Consider the following 16,189-nt stretch of genomic DNA (forward strand, 5'->3'; position numbering starts at 1 on the left):
GGGAGAAACTGATGTAAATGATTACCCTTTGCTTGGACACACAAGCCAAGTGAGCCTGCAGTGTAAAGCATGGGGGGACAGGGATGGGTTACAGACTACATCAGGTGCCGATAGGCGATGCAGCTGAGCTGGAGCCACTGATCACAGCTGCATCCCAATGGAGCAGAGAGAAAAGCAGCGACATGGCAGGTGTCACCCGGCCCCAGCGACTCCTATACACTGTACAGCTGGGATAGGTTGAATGCAAGGGGTTAATGCAGATGGGGCGCCGCCACTGGGACCATTTCTCTTGTCCAGTTACGATGACAGCAGTGGACGAATATTAAGAAAAACTTTGCTCATTATCCCCAATTACCGCCGCGCCTCGCGCCTCATTTCTCGCCAGAGAAGGAAAATTAGTTTTCTATTGACACGGTCACTTGGTGCAGGACGGAGATGACAGGAGACAGAGACCAAGTCTACCGCTGCCCCCGACCCCAGCAACCGATCCGGCAGACATTACCCCCTGCCGAATATTCATAGGGGGAAGCGGGTCACCGCTCGACACAACGACTTTAAATATGAGAATAATATTAACCCAAAATCAAAGAATTCCCCCAAACTGTCAGCTCGGAATCGTCTTCATTCAGTGGCCGTCATCATAACGTCCAATGATGTTGTCGTGACATTTAAGGCGGATCTATAAGGAAATCATGGGAGGGGGCTGGGATCTATGAGGGGATCCTGGAGAGGGGGATGGGATCTATGAGGGGATCTTGGGGAGGGGGTCTATGAGGGGATCCTGGAGAGGGGGATGGGATCTATGAGGGGATCTTGGAGAGGGGGAGGGGGTCTATGAGGGGATCTTGGTGAAGGGGAGGGGATCTATGAGAAGGGCAGGGGATCTATGAGGGGATCTTGGAGAAGGGGAGGGGATCTATGAGGGGATCTTGGGAAGGGGGATTGGATCTATGAGGGGATCTTGGGGAGGGGGTTTATGAGGGGATCCTGGAGAGGGGGATGGGATCTATAAGGGGATCTTGGAAAGGGGGAGGGGATCTATAAGGGGATCTTGGAGAAGGGGAGGGGATCTATGAGGGGATCTTGGGAAGGGGGATTGGATCTATGAGGGGATCTTGGGGAGGGGGTTTATGAGGGGATCCTGGAGAGGGGGATGGGATCTATAAGGGGATCTTGGAAAGGGGGAGGGGATCTATAAGGGGATCTTGGAGAAGGGGAGGGGATCTATGAGGGGATCTTGGGAAGGGGGATTGGATCCATGAGGGGATCTTGGGGAGGGGGTTTATGAGGGGATCCTGGAGGGGGGGATGGGATCTATAAGGAGATCTTGGAGAGGGGGAGGGGATCTTGAGAAGGGGAGGGGATTTATGAGGGGATCGTGGGGAGGGGGTGGGATCTATGCGGGGATCTTGGGGAGGGGATTTAAGAGGGGATCTTGGAGAGGGGGAGGGGATTTATAAGGGGATCCTGGGGAGGGGGATGGGATCTATGAGGGCATTTAAGAGGGGATCTTGGAGAGGGGGATGGGATCTAGGGAAGGGGGATTGGATCTATGAGGGGATCTTGGAGAGGGGGAGGGGATCTAGGGAAGGGGGATTGGATCTATGAGGGGATCTTGTGGAGGATGGTGGAATCTATAAGGGGATCTTGAGAAGGGGAGGGGATCTATGAGGGTATCTTGGGAAGGGGGATTGGATCTATGAGGGGATCTTGAGAAGGGGGAGGGGATCTTGAGAAGGGGGAGGGGATCTATGAGGGGATCTTGGGAAGGGGGATTGGATCTATGAGGGGATCTTGGGGAGGATGGTGGAATCTATGAGGGGATCTTGGGAAGGGGGATTGGATCTATGAGGGGATCTTGGGGAGGATGGTGGAATCTATGAGGGGATCTTGAAAAGGGGGAGGGGATTTATGAGGGGATTGTGGGGAGGGGGTGGGATCTATGAGGGGATCTTGAGAAATGGGGATAGAATCTAGGAGGGGATCATGTGAGGAGGGCTTGGATCTATAAGGAGATCCTGAGGAGGGGAGCTGGAATAGGGATAGGATCTATGAGGGGATCTTGGGGAGGGATCTATGAGGGGATCTTCAGACTGGATCCTGGAGGTGGATTTCTTATTGTACAGATATGTCCCACTGATTGAGGAGATAATAGTTATTGGATGGGACACATTTAACCCTGTGATGGTCTTGGTCACATGATGTTCGGACGCTCCAGCGTCTTCATTACCTGGATGGTAACATGGCGGCTATAACTCATGGCTTCCTCGCGGTCACTGCGGTCAGCTGCAGAGCGGGCGTTTTACTTCCAGCTTTTGATAAGTGCAGGTACCGGAGTTCACATGGCGCCTCGCTCCCTCCCCCCACCGCGGGTGACAGTGACCTCCGACTGCGACCTCCTAACCACCATTTCTAGCAGTCACCAGGATGCGGCCTTTACAGAAGACCGCCCCTGAATCCGTCTGCTGCGCATAACCCCGACTGATACGGGTGGAATAGATCATGTGCGATGTCACCGCCATGTACAGAGCTTCCCGCAGCCGCACATTCCTTTCTCGCTGGGCTGCAGACGATCGGACACAAGTAACAGGTCGTCTAATGAACGCCGTATCGACCGCTTGTGTCCCGGGCAGATTGCTCGCAATGAGCGGGGCAGAGGCATTACGAGAAGCCATTAACCCCCTGACCTGCCGGGATAATGCCAGCGTTACAATTCACAAGACTCCTTCATCTCATCCTGGAGGAGACCCCTGGACCTGCGGCACCCACACCAGAGCGCGCACCCCAAAAGCTGGGAGCCGGGGGACAGCGGGGCTTCAAAGAATCCCCATCATCCACACATAGGATCTTCATCATCCAATACATAATGTCTCCGGCTCCAGGCTCGGTGACCCCCCCCCCCATTATCTCGCTGTAATAAGCTCCGGCGGAATAATTAGCGTATTTTACGTAATAATGAAATTATGGAGATGGCGATCGCTTCCTCACACAAGTCGCCATTACCATATTTTTAAATATTAGACTTAATTAGAGTTTATCACTCAGCAGAAGTGAGTGAGGCCCGGGGTGGGCGGCGGCGGCGGCCACGGGTAGCGTGTGTGCCAGGCCTCGTAAACTGTTTATTAAGAGCGGGTGAGGGCGGCATAATCAGCGCTCTCGTACACTTAGTGCCAGGCGCTCCTGGAGGCAAGAAGGCAGCTAACGACTCAATTACACATCCATTACCAGCGGCCGTCCCTCCACCCCGTCCATCATGGAGGGCCTCATCCCCTGAACCCACAAATACAACTATAATGACATACACTCCAAACGAGGGGGGACTGTGGGGGGCTATAATGACATACACTCCAAACGAGGGGGGATTGTGGGGGGCTATAATGACATACACTCCAAACGAGGGGGGATTGTGGGGGGGCTATAATGACATACACTACAAGGCTATGAAGGGGGGGGATTGTGGGGGGCTATAATGACATACACTACAAGGCTATGAAGGGGGGGGATTGTGGGGGGCTATAATGACATACACTACAAGGCTATGAAGGGGAGGGGGATTGTGGGGGGCTATAATGACATACACTACAAGGCTATGAAGGGGGGGATTGTGGGGGGCTATAATGACATACACTACAAGGCTATGAAGGGGATGGGGGATTGTGGGGGCATATAATGACATACACTACAAGGCTATGAAGGGGGGGGGGATTGTGGGGGGCTATAATGACATACACTACAAGGCTATGAAGGGGAGGGGGATTGGTGGGGGGCTATAATGACATACACTACAAGGCTATTGAAGGGGGGGGGATTGTGGGGGGCTATAAGACATACACTACAAGCTATGAAGGGGGGGGATTGTGGGGGCTATAATGACATACACTACAAGGCTATGAAGGGGGGGGATTGTGGGGGGCTATAATGACATACACTACAAGGCTATGAAGGGGGGGGATTGTGGGGGGCTATAATGGACATACACTACAAGGCTATGAAGGGGGGGATTGTGGGGGGCTATAATGACATACACTACAAGGCTATGAAGGGGGGGGGATTGTGGGGGGCTATAATGACATACACTACAAGGCTATGAAGGGGGGGATTGTGGGGGGCTATAATGACATACACTACAAGGCTATTGAAGGGGGGGGGATTGTGGGGGGCTATAATGACATACACTACAAGGCTATGAGGGGGGGGGATTGTGGGGGGCTATAATGATGCTATACACTACAAGGCTATGAAGGGGGGATTAGTGGGGGGCTATAATGACATACACTACAAGGACTAGTGAAGGGGGGGGATTGTGGGGGCTATAATGACATACACTACAAGGCTATGAAGGGGTGGGGATTGTGGGGGGCTATATGACATACACTACACAGGCTATGAAGGGGGGGATTGTGGGGGGCTATAATGACATACACTACAAGGCTAATGAAGGGGGGATTGTGGGGGTCTATAATGACATACACTACAAGGCTATGAGGGGGGGGATTGTGGGGGGCTATAATGACATACACTACAAGGCTATGAAGGGGAGGAGGATTGTGGGGGTCTATAATGACATACACTACAAGGCTATGAAGGGGGAGGGGGGATTGTGGGGGGCTATAATGACATACACTACAAGGCTATGAAGGGGGAGGGGGGATTGTGGGGGGCTATAATGACATACACTACAAGGCTATGAAGGGGGGAGGGGGATTGTGGGGGGCTATAATGACATACCTACAAGGCTATGAAGGGGAGGGGGGATTGTGGGGGGCTATAATGACATACACTACAAGGCGATGAAGGGGCAGGTGGATGGTGGGGGGCTATAATGACATACACTACAAGGCTATGAAAGGGGGAGGGGGGATTGTTGGGGAGGGCTGAATGACATACACTACAAGGCTATGAAGGGATGAGGGGGATTGTGGGGGGCTATAATGACATACACTACAAGGCTTAAGAAGGGGGAGGGGGGAGTGTGGGGGGCTATAATGACATACACTACCAGGCTATGAAGGGGAGGGGGGATTGATGGGGGGCTTATAATGACATACACGACAAAAGGGCTATGACCAGGGGGAGGGGGATTGTGGGGGGCTATAATGACATACACTACAAGGGCTATGAAGGTGAGGGGAATTGGTGGGGGGCTATAATGACATATCCACTACAAGGCTATGAAGGGGGGAGGATTGTAGGGGTGCTATAAATGACATACACTACAAGGCTATGAAGGGGGAAGGGGGATTGTGAGGGGGCTATAATGACTACACGTACAAGGCTATGAAGGGAGAGGAGTGGTGGGGGGCTTATATGGCTATGACGGGGAGGGGGGAGTGTGTGGGGGGCTATAATGACATACACTACAAGGCTATGAAGGGGAGGTGGATTGTGGGGGGCTATAATGACATACACTACAAGGCTATGAAAGGGAGGGGGATTGTGGGGGCTATAATGACATACACTACAAGGCTATGAAGGGGAGGGGATGGTGGGGGGCTATAATACATACACTACAAGGCTATGAAGGGGGGGGGATTGTGGGGGCTATAAGGACAGTACACTACAAGGCTATGAAGGGGGGGGGATTGGGGGGGGCTATAATGACATACACTACAAGGCTATGAAGGGGGGGGGATTGTGGGGGGCTATATGACATACACTACAAAGGCTATGAAGGGGAGGTGGATTGTGGGGGGCTATAATGACATACACTACAAGGCTATGAAGGGGGGAGGGGGATTGTGGGGGGCTATAATGACATACACTACAAGGCTATGAAGGGGAGGGGGATTGTGGGGGGCTATAATGACATACACTACAAGGCTATGAAGGGGGGGATTGTGGGGGGCTATAATGACATACACTACAAGGCTATGAAGGGGGGGGGATTGTGGGGGGCTATAATGACATACACTACAAGGCTATGAAGGGGAGGGGATTGTGGGGGGCTATAATGACATACACTACAAGGCGATGAAGGGGGAGGGGGGATTGTGGGGGGCTATAATGACATACACTACAAGGCTATGAAGGGGAGGGGGATTGTGGGGGGGCTATAATGACATACACTACAAGGCTATGAAGGGGGAGGGGGATTGTGGGGGGCTATAATGACATACACTGCAAGGCTATGAAGGGGGAGGGGGATTGTGGGGGGCTATAATGACATACACTACAAGGCTATGAAGGGGGAGGGGGATTGTGGGGGGCTATAATGACATACACTACAAGGCTATGAAGGGGAGGGGGATTGTGGGGGGCTATAATGACATACACTACAAGGCTATGAAGGGGAGGGGGGATTGTGGGGGGCTATAATGACATACACTACAAGGCTATGAAGGGGGGGGATTGTAGGGGGGCTATAATGACATACACTACAAGGCTATGAAGGGGAGGAGATTGTGGGGGGCTATAATGACATACACTACAAGGCTATGAAGGGGGGGATTGTGGGGGGCTATAATGACATACACTCCAAGGCTATGAAGGGAGGGGGATTGTGGGGGCTATAAGACCATACACTACACGGCTATGAAGGGGAGGAGGAATTGTGGGGGGCTATAACGACATACCACTCCAAGGGCTATGAATGGGGGGGGGATTGTGGGGCTTATAATGACATTACACTACAAGGCTATGAAGGGGAGGGGGATTGTGGGGGGCTATAATGACATACACTACAAGGCTATGAATGGGGGTGGGGATGTGGGGGGCTATAATGACATACACTACAAGGCTCTGAAGGGGGGGGGATTGTGGGGGGCTATAATGACATACACTACAAGGCTATGAAGGGGGGGATTGTTTGGGGGGCGTATCAATGACATTACCACTACAAGGCTATGAAGGGGGAGGAGATTGTGGGGGGCTATAATGACATACACTACAAGGCTATGAAGGGGGGGGATTGTGGGGGGCTATAATGACATACACTACAAGGCTATGAAGGGGAGGGGATTGTGGGGGGCTATAATGACATACACTACAAGGCTATGAAGGGGAGGGGATTGTGGGGGCTATAATGACATACACTACAAGGCTATGAAGGGGAGGGATTGTGGGGGGCTATAATGACATACACTACAAGGCTATGAAGGGGAGGAGGATTGTGGGGGGCTATAATGACATACACTACAAGGCTATGAAGGGGGGGGATTGTGGGGGGCTAAATGACATACACTACAAGGCTATGAAGGGGAGGGGATTGTGGGGGCTATAATGACATACACTACAAGGCTATGAAGGAGGGGGATTGTGGGGGCTATAATGACATACACTACAAGGCTATGAAGGAGGGGATTGTGGGGGGCTATAATGACATACACTACAAGGCTATGAAGGGGGGGATTGTGGGGGCTATAATGACATACACTACAAGGCTATGAAGGGGAGGGGGATTGTAGGGGGCTATAATGACATACACTACAGGCTATGAAGGGGGAGGAGGATTGTGGGGGCTATAATGACTACACTACAAGGCTATGAAGGGGGAGGATTGTGGGGGGCTATAATGACATACACTACAAGGCTATGAAGGGAGGGAGATTGTGGGGGGCTATAATGACATACACTACAAGGCTATGAAGGGGAGGGGGATTGTGGGGGCTATAATGACATACACTACAAGGCTATGAAGGGGGGGATTGTGGGGGGGCTATAATGACATACACTAAAGGCTATGAATGGGGGGGGGGGGGGGGATTGTGGGGGGCTATAATGACATACACTACAAGGCTATGAAGGGGAGGGGATTGTGGGGGGCTATAATGACATACACTACAAGGCTATGAAGGGGGGGGATTGTGGGGGGCTATAATGACATACACTACAAGGCTATGAAGGGGGAGGGAGGATTGTGGGGGGCTATAATGACATACACTACAAGGCTATGAAGGGGGAGGGGATTGTGGGGGGCTATAATGACATACACTACAAGGCTATGAAGGGGAGGGGATTGTGGGGGGGCTATAATGACATACACTACAAGGCTAGAAGGGGAGGAGGGATTGTGGGGGGCTATAATGACATACACTACAAGGCTATGAAGGGGAGGGGATTGTGGGGGGCTATAATGACATACACTACAAGGCTATGAAGGGGGGGATTGTGGGGGGCTATAATGACATACACTACAAGGCTATGAAGGGGGGGGGATTGTGGGGGGGCTATAATGACATACACTACAAGGCTATGAAGGGGAGGGGGATTGTGGGGGCTATAATGACATACACTACAAGGCTATGAAGGGGGAGGGGATTGTGGGGGCTATAATGACATACACTACAAGGCTATGAAGGGGAGGGGGATTGTGGGGGGCTATAATGACATACACTACAAGGCTATGAAGGGGAGGGGGATTGTGGGGGGCTATAATGACATACACTACAAGGCTATGAGGGGGAGAGGGGGATTGTGGGGGGCTATAATGACATACACTACAAGGCTATGAAGGGGAGGGGGATTGTGGGGGGCTATAATGACATACACTACAAGGCTATGAAGGGGAGGGGGATTGTGGGGGGCTATAATGACATACACTACAAGGCTATGAAGGGGAGGGGGATTGTGGGGGCTATAATGACATACACTACAAGGCTATGAAGGGGAGGGGGATTGTGGGGGGCTATAATGACATACACTACAAGGCTAATGAAGGGGGAGGTGGATTGTGGGGGCTATAATGACATACACTACAAGGCTATGAAGGGGGGGGATTGTGGGGGGCTATAATGACATACACTACAAGGCTATGAAGGGGAGGGGGATTTGTGGGGGGCTATAATGACATACACTACAAGGCTATGAAGGGGAGGGGATTGTGGGGGGCTATAAGGACATACACTACAAGGCTATGAAGGGGGGGGATTGTGGGGGCTATAATGACATACACTACAAGGCTATGAGGGGAGGAGGATTGTGGGGGGCTATAATGACATACACTACAAGGCTATGAAGGGAGGGGATTGTGGGGGGCTATAATGACATACACTACAAGGCTATGAAGGGAGGGAGGATTGTGGGGGGCTATAATGACATACACTACAAGGCTATGAAGGGGAGGGGGATTGTGGGGGGCTATAATGACATACACTACAAGGCTATGAAGGGGAGGGGATTGTGGGGGGCTATAATGACATACACTACAAGGCTATGAAGGGGAGGGGGATTGTGGGGGGCTATAATGACATACACTACAAGGCTATGAAGGGGAGGGGGATTGTGGGGGGCTATAATGACATACACTACAAGGCTATGAAGGGGAGGGGGATTGTGGGGGGCTATAATGACATACACTACAAGGCTATGAAGGGGGGGGATTGTGGGGGGCTATAATGACATACACTACAAGGCTATGAAGGGGGAGGGGGATTGTGGGGGCTATAATGACATACACTACAAGGCTATGAAAGGGGGGGGATTGTGGGGGGCTATAATGACATACACTACAAGGCTATGAAGGGGGGGATTGTGGGGGGCTATAATGACATACACTACAAGGCTATGAAGGGGAGGGGGATTGTGGGGGGCTATAATGACATACACTACAAGGCTATGAAGGGGAGGGGATTGTGGGGGGTATAATGACATACACTACAAGGCTATGAAGGGGAGGGATTGTGGGGGGCTATAATGACATACACTACAAGGCTATGAAGGGGAGGGGATTGTGGGGGGCTATAATGACATACACTACAAGGCTATGAAGGGGAGGGGATTGTGGGGGGCTATAATGACATACACTACAAGGCTATGAAGGGGAGGGGATTGTGGGGGGCTATAATGACATACACTACAAGGCTATGAAGGGAGGGGGGATTGTGGGGGGCTATAATGACATACACTACAAGGCTATGAAGGGGAGGGGGATTGTGGGGGCTATAATGACATACACTACAAGGCTATGAAGGGGAGGGGGATTGTGGGGGGCTATAATGACATACACTACAAGGCTATGAAGGGGAGGGGGATTGTGGGGGCTATAATGACATACACTACAAGGCTATGAAGGGGGAGGGGATTGTGGGGGGCTATAATGACATACACTACAAGGCTATGAAGGGGAGGAGGATTGTGGGGGGCTATAATGACATACACTACAAGGCTATGAAGGGGCAGGGGGATTGTGGGGGGCTATAATGACATACACTACAAGGCTATGAAGGGGAGGAGGGATTGTGGGGGGCTATAATGACATACACTACCAAGGCTATGAAGGGGAGGAGGATTGTGGGGGGCTATAATGACATACACTACAAGGCTATGAAGGGGGAGGGGGATTGTGGGGGGCTATAATGACATACACTACAAGGCTATGAAGGGGGAGGGGGATTGTGGGGGGCTATAATGACATACACTACAAGGCTATGAAGGGGAGGGGGATTGTGGGGGGCTATAATGACATACACTACAAGGCTATGAAGGGGGAGGGGGGAATTGTGGGGGGCTATAATGACATACACTACAAGGCTATGAAGGGGAGGGGGATTGTGGGGGGCTATAATGACATACACTACAAGGCTATGAAGGGGAGGAGGGATTGTGGGGGGCTATAATGACATACACTACAAGGCTATGAAGGGGGGGATTGTGGGGGGCTATAATGACATACACTACAAGGCTATGACCAGGGAGGAGGATTGTGGGGGGCTTAAGACATACACTACAAGGCTTATGAAGGGGATTGTGGGGCTATCACTGACATTACACTACAAGGCTATGAAGGGGGAGGGGATTGTGGGGGCCTATAATGACATACACTACAAGGCTATGAAGGGGGAGGGGGATTGTGGGGGCTATAATGACATACACTACAAGGCTAATGAAGGGGGAGGGGATTGTGGGGGGCTATAATGACATACACTACAAGGCTATGAAGGGGGGGGATTGTGGGGGGCTATAATGACATACACTACAAGGCTATGAAGGGGAGGCGGGATTGTGGGGGGCTATAATGACATACACTACAAGGCTATGAAGGGGGGGGGATTGTGGGGGGCTATAATGACATACACTACAAGGCTATGAAGGGGGGGGGATTGTGGGGGGCTATAATGACATACACTACAAGGCTCATGAAGGGGGGGATTTGTGGGGGGCTATAATGACATACACTACAGGCTATGAAGGGGGAGGGGGATTGTGGGGGGCTATAATGACATACACTACAAGGCTATGAAGGGGAGGAGGATTGTGGGGGGCTATAATGACATACACTACAAGGCTATGAAGGGGGAGGGGGATTGTGGGGGGCTATAATGACATACACTACAAGGCTATGAAGGGGGGAGGGGATTGTGGGGGGCTATAATGACATACACTACAAGGCGATGAAGGGGGAGGGGGGATTGTGGGGGGCTATAATGACATACACTACAAGGCTATGAAGGGGGGGGAATTGTGGGGGGCTATAATGACATACACTACAAGGCTATGAAGGGGAGGGGGATTGTGGGGGGCTATAATGACATACACTACAAGGCTATGAAGGGGAGGGGGATTGTGGGGGGCTATAATGACATACACTACAAGGCTATGAAGGGGAGGGAGGATTGTGGGGGGCTATAATGACATACACTACAAGGCTATGAAGGGGAGGGGGATTGTGGGGGGCTATAATGACATACACTACAAGGCTATGAAGGGGGGGATTGTGGGGGGCTATAATGACATACACTACAAGGCTAAGAAGGGGAGGGGGGTTGTGGGGGGCTATAATGACATACACTACAAGGCTATGAAGGGGGGGGGATTGTGGGGGGCTATAATGACATACACTACAAGGCTATGAAGGGGGGGGATGTGGGGGGGCTTAATGACATACACTACAAGGCTATGAAGGGGAGGAGGATTGTGGGGGGCTATAACGGACATACACTACAAGGCGATGAAGGGGGGGATTGTGGGGGGCTATAATGACATACACTACAAGGCTATGAAGGGGAGGAGGATTGTGGGGGGCTATAATGACATACACTACAAGGCTATGAAGGGGAGGAGGATTGTGGGGGGCTATAATGACATACACTACAAGGCTATGAAGGGGAGGGGGATTGTGGGGGGCTATAATGACATACACTACAAGGCTATGAAGGGGAGGAGGATTGTGGGGGGCTATAATGACATACACTACAAGGCTATGAAGGGGAGGGGGATTGTGGGGGGCTATAATGACATACACTACAAGGCTATGAAGGGGAGGGGGATTGTGGGGGGCTATAATGACATACACTACAAGGCTATGAAGGGGGGGGATTGTAGGGGGCTATAATGACATACACTACAAGGCTATGAAGGGGAGGGGGATTGTGGGGGGCTATAATGACATACACTACAAGGCTATGAAGGGGAGGGGGATTGTGGGGGGCTATAATGACATACACTACAAGGCTATGAAGGGGAGGGAGATTGTGGGGGGCTATAATGACATACACTACAAGGCTATGAAGGGGAGGGAGATTGTGGGGGGCTATAATGACATACACTACAAGGCTATGAAGGGGGGGGGATTGTGGGGGGCTATAATGACATACACTACAAGGCTATGAAGGGGAGGGGGATTGTGGGGGGCTATAATGACATACACTATAAGGCTATGAAGGGGAGGGGGATTGTGGGGGCTATAAATGACATATACTACTAAGGCTATGAAGGGGAGGGGGATTGTGGGGGCTATAATGACATACACTACAAGGCTATGAAGGGGGGAGGGGGGGGATTGTGGGGGGCTATAATGACTACACTACAAGGCTATGAAGTGGGAGGGAGAGCTTGTGGGGGGCTATAATGACATACACTACAAGGCTATGACAGGGGGGGATTGTGGGGTGGCTATAATGACATACACTACAAGGCTATGAAGGGGGAGGGATTGTGGGGGGCTATAATGACATACACTACAAGGCTATGAAGGGGAGGGGATTGTGGGGGCTATAATGACATACACTACAAGGCTATGAAGGGGGGGAGGATTGTGGGGGGCTATAATGACATACACTACAAGGCTATGAAGGGGGAGGGGGATTGTGGGGGGCTATAATGACATACACTACAAGGCTATGAAGGGGAGGAGATTGTGGGGGGCTATAATGACATACACTACAAGGCTATGAAGGGGAGGGGGATTGTGGGGGGCTATAATGACATACACTACAAGGCTATGAAGGGGAGGGGGATTGTGGGGGCTATAATGACATACACTACAAGGCTATGAAGGGGGAGGGGGATTGTGGGGGGGCTATAATGACATACACTACAAGGCTATGAAGGGGGAGGGGGATTGTGGGGGGCTATAATGACATACACTACAAGGCTATGAAGGGGAGGGGGATTGTGGGGGGCTATAATGACATACACTACAAGGCTATGAAGGGGAGGGGGATTGTGGGGGGCTATAATGACATACACTACAAGGCTATGAAGGGGAGGAGGATTGTGGGGGGCTATAATGACATACACTACAAGGCTATGAAGGGGGAGGGAGATGTGGGGGGCTATAATGACATACACTACAAGGCTATGAAGGGGAGGGGGATTGTGGGGGGCTATAATGACATACACTACAAGGCTATGAAGGGGAGGGAGATTGTGGGGGGCTATAATGACATACACTACAAGGCTATGAAGGGGGGGGGATGTGGGGGGCATAATGACATACACTACAAGGCTATGAAGGGGGAGGGGGATTGTGGGGGGCTATAATGACATACACTACAAGGCTATGAAGGGGAGGGGGGATTGTGGGGGGCTATAATGACATACACTACAAGGCTATGAAGGGGGAGGGGGATTGTGGGGGGCTATAATGACATACACTACAAGGCTATGAAGGGGAGGGAGATTGTGGGGGGCTATAATGACATACACTACAAGGCTATGAAGGGGAGGGGGATTGTGGGGGGCTATAATGACATACACTACAAGGCTATGAAGGGGGAGGGGATTGTGGGGGGCTATAATGACATACACAACAAGGCTATGAAGGGGAGGGGGATTGTGGGGGGCTATAATGACATACACTACAAGGCTATGAAGGGGAGGGGGATTGTGGGGGGCTATAATGACATACACTACAAGGCTATGAAGGGGGAGGGGGATGTGGGGGCTATAATGACATACACTACAAGGCTATGAAGGGGGAGGGGGATTGTGGGGGGCTATAATGACATACACTACAAGGCTATGAAGGGGGGGGGATTGTGGGGGGCTATAATGACATACACTACAAGGCTATGAAGGGGGGGATTGTGGGGGGCTATAATGACATACACTACAAGGCTATGAAGGGGAGGAGGGATTGTGGGGGGCTATAATGACATACACTACAAGGCTATGAAGGGGGAGGGGGGATTGTGGGGGGCTATAATGACATACACTACAAGGCTATGAAGGGGGGGGGGATTGTGGGGGGCTATAATGACATACACTACAAGGCTATGAAGGGGGAGGGGGATTGTGGGGGGCTATAATGACATACACTACAAGGCTATGAAGGGGGAGGAGGGATTGTGGGGGGCTATAATGACATACACTACAAGGCGATGAAGGGGGAGGGGGGATTGTGGGGGGCTATAATGACATACACTACAAGGCTATGAAGGAGGGGGATTGTGGGGGGCTATAATGACATACACTACAAGGCTATGAAGGGGGAGGGGGATTGTGGGGGGCTATAATGACATACACTACAAGGCTATGAAGGGGGAGGAGGGATTGTGGGGGGCTATAATGACATACACTACAAGGCTATGAAGGGGAGGGGGATTGTGGGGGGCTATAATGACATACACTACAAGGCTATGAAGGGGAGGAGGATTGTGGGGGGCTATAATGACATACACTACAAGGCTATGAAGGGGGGGGATTGTGGGGGCTATAATGACATACACTACAAGGCTATGAAGGGGGAGGAGGGATTGTGGGGGGCTATAATGACATACACTACAAGGCTATGAAGGGGGAGGGGGATTGTGGGGGGCTATAATGACATACACTACAAGGCTATGAAGGGGAGGGGATTGTGGGGGGCTATAATGACATACACTACAAGGCTATGAAGGGGAGGGGGATTGTGGGGGGCTATAATGACATACATTACAAGGCTATGAAGGGGAGGAGGATTGTGGGGGGCTATAATGACATACACTACAAGGCTATGAAGGGGAGGGATTGTGGGGGGCTATAACGACATACACTACAAGGCTATGAAGGGGAGGGGGATTGTGGGGGGCTTTAATGACATACACTACAAGGCTATGAAGGGGAGGGGGGATTGTGGGGGGCTATAATGACATACACTACAAGGCTATGAAGGGGAGGGGGATTGTGGGGGCTATAATGACATACACTACAAGGCTATGAAGGGGGGGAGGATTGTGGGGGGCTATAATGACATACACTACAAGGCTATGAAGGGGAGGGATTGTGGGGGGCTATAATGACATACACTACAAGGCTATGAAGGGGAGGGGATTGTGGGGGGCTATAATGACATACACTACAAGGCTATGAAGGGGGGGGATTGTAGGGGGCTATAATGACATACACTACAAGGCTATGAAGGGGGGGATTGTGGGGGGCTATAATGACATACACTACAAGGCTATGAAGGGGAGGGGGATTGTGGGGGGCTATAATGACATACACTACAAGGCTAAGAAGGGGAGGAGGATTGTGGGGGGCTATAATGACATACACTACAAGGCTATGAAGGGAGGGATTGTGGGGGGCTATAACGACATACACTACAAGGCTATGAAGGGGGGGATTGTGGGGGGCTATAATGACATACTACAAGGCTATGAAGGGGAGGGGGATTGTGGGGGGCTTTAATGACATACACTACAAGGCTATGAAGGGGGAGGGGGGATTGTGGGGGGCTATAATGACATACAACTACAAGGCTATGAAGGGGAGGGGGATTGTGGGGGGCTATAATGACATACACTACAAGGCTATGAAGGGGGGGAGGATTGTGGGGGGGTATAATGACATACACTACAAGGCTATGAAGGGGAGGGATTGTGGGGGGCTATAATGACATACACTACAAGGCTATGAAGGGGAGGGGGATTGTGGGGGGCTATAATGACATACACTACAAGGCTATGAAGGGGGGGGATTGTAGGGGGCTATAATGACATACACTACAAGGCTATGAAGGGGGGGATTGTGGGGGGCTATAATGACATAC

The 16,189-nt window shown here is 51.5% G+C and overlaps 1 protein-coding gene across 2 annotated transcripts in view; it reads right to left on the reverse strand.

Annotated features, from left to right (window-relative positions):
• ERI3 (ERI1 exoribonuclease family member 3) overlaps positions 1-16,189 on the reverse strand; it is a 228,467-nt gene that overhangs the window by 20,612 nt on the left and 191,666 nt on the right. The gene's annotated exons all lie outside the window — the stretch shown is intronic.

Source organism: Bufo gargarizans, chromosome 7, assembly GCF_014858855.1.
Source record: "Bufo gargarizans isolate SCDJY-AF-19 chromosome 7, ASM1485885v1, whole genome shotgun sequence".
In the NCBI taxonomy this organism is placed as follows: Eukaryota; Metazoa; Chordata; class Amphibia; order Anura; family Bufonidae; genus Bufo; species Bufo gargarizans.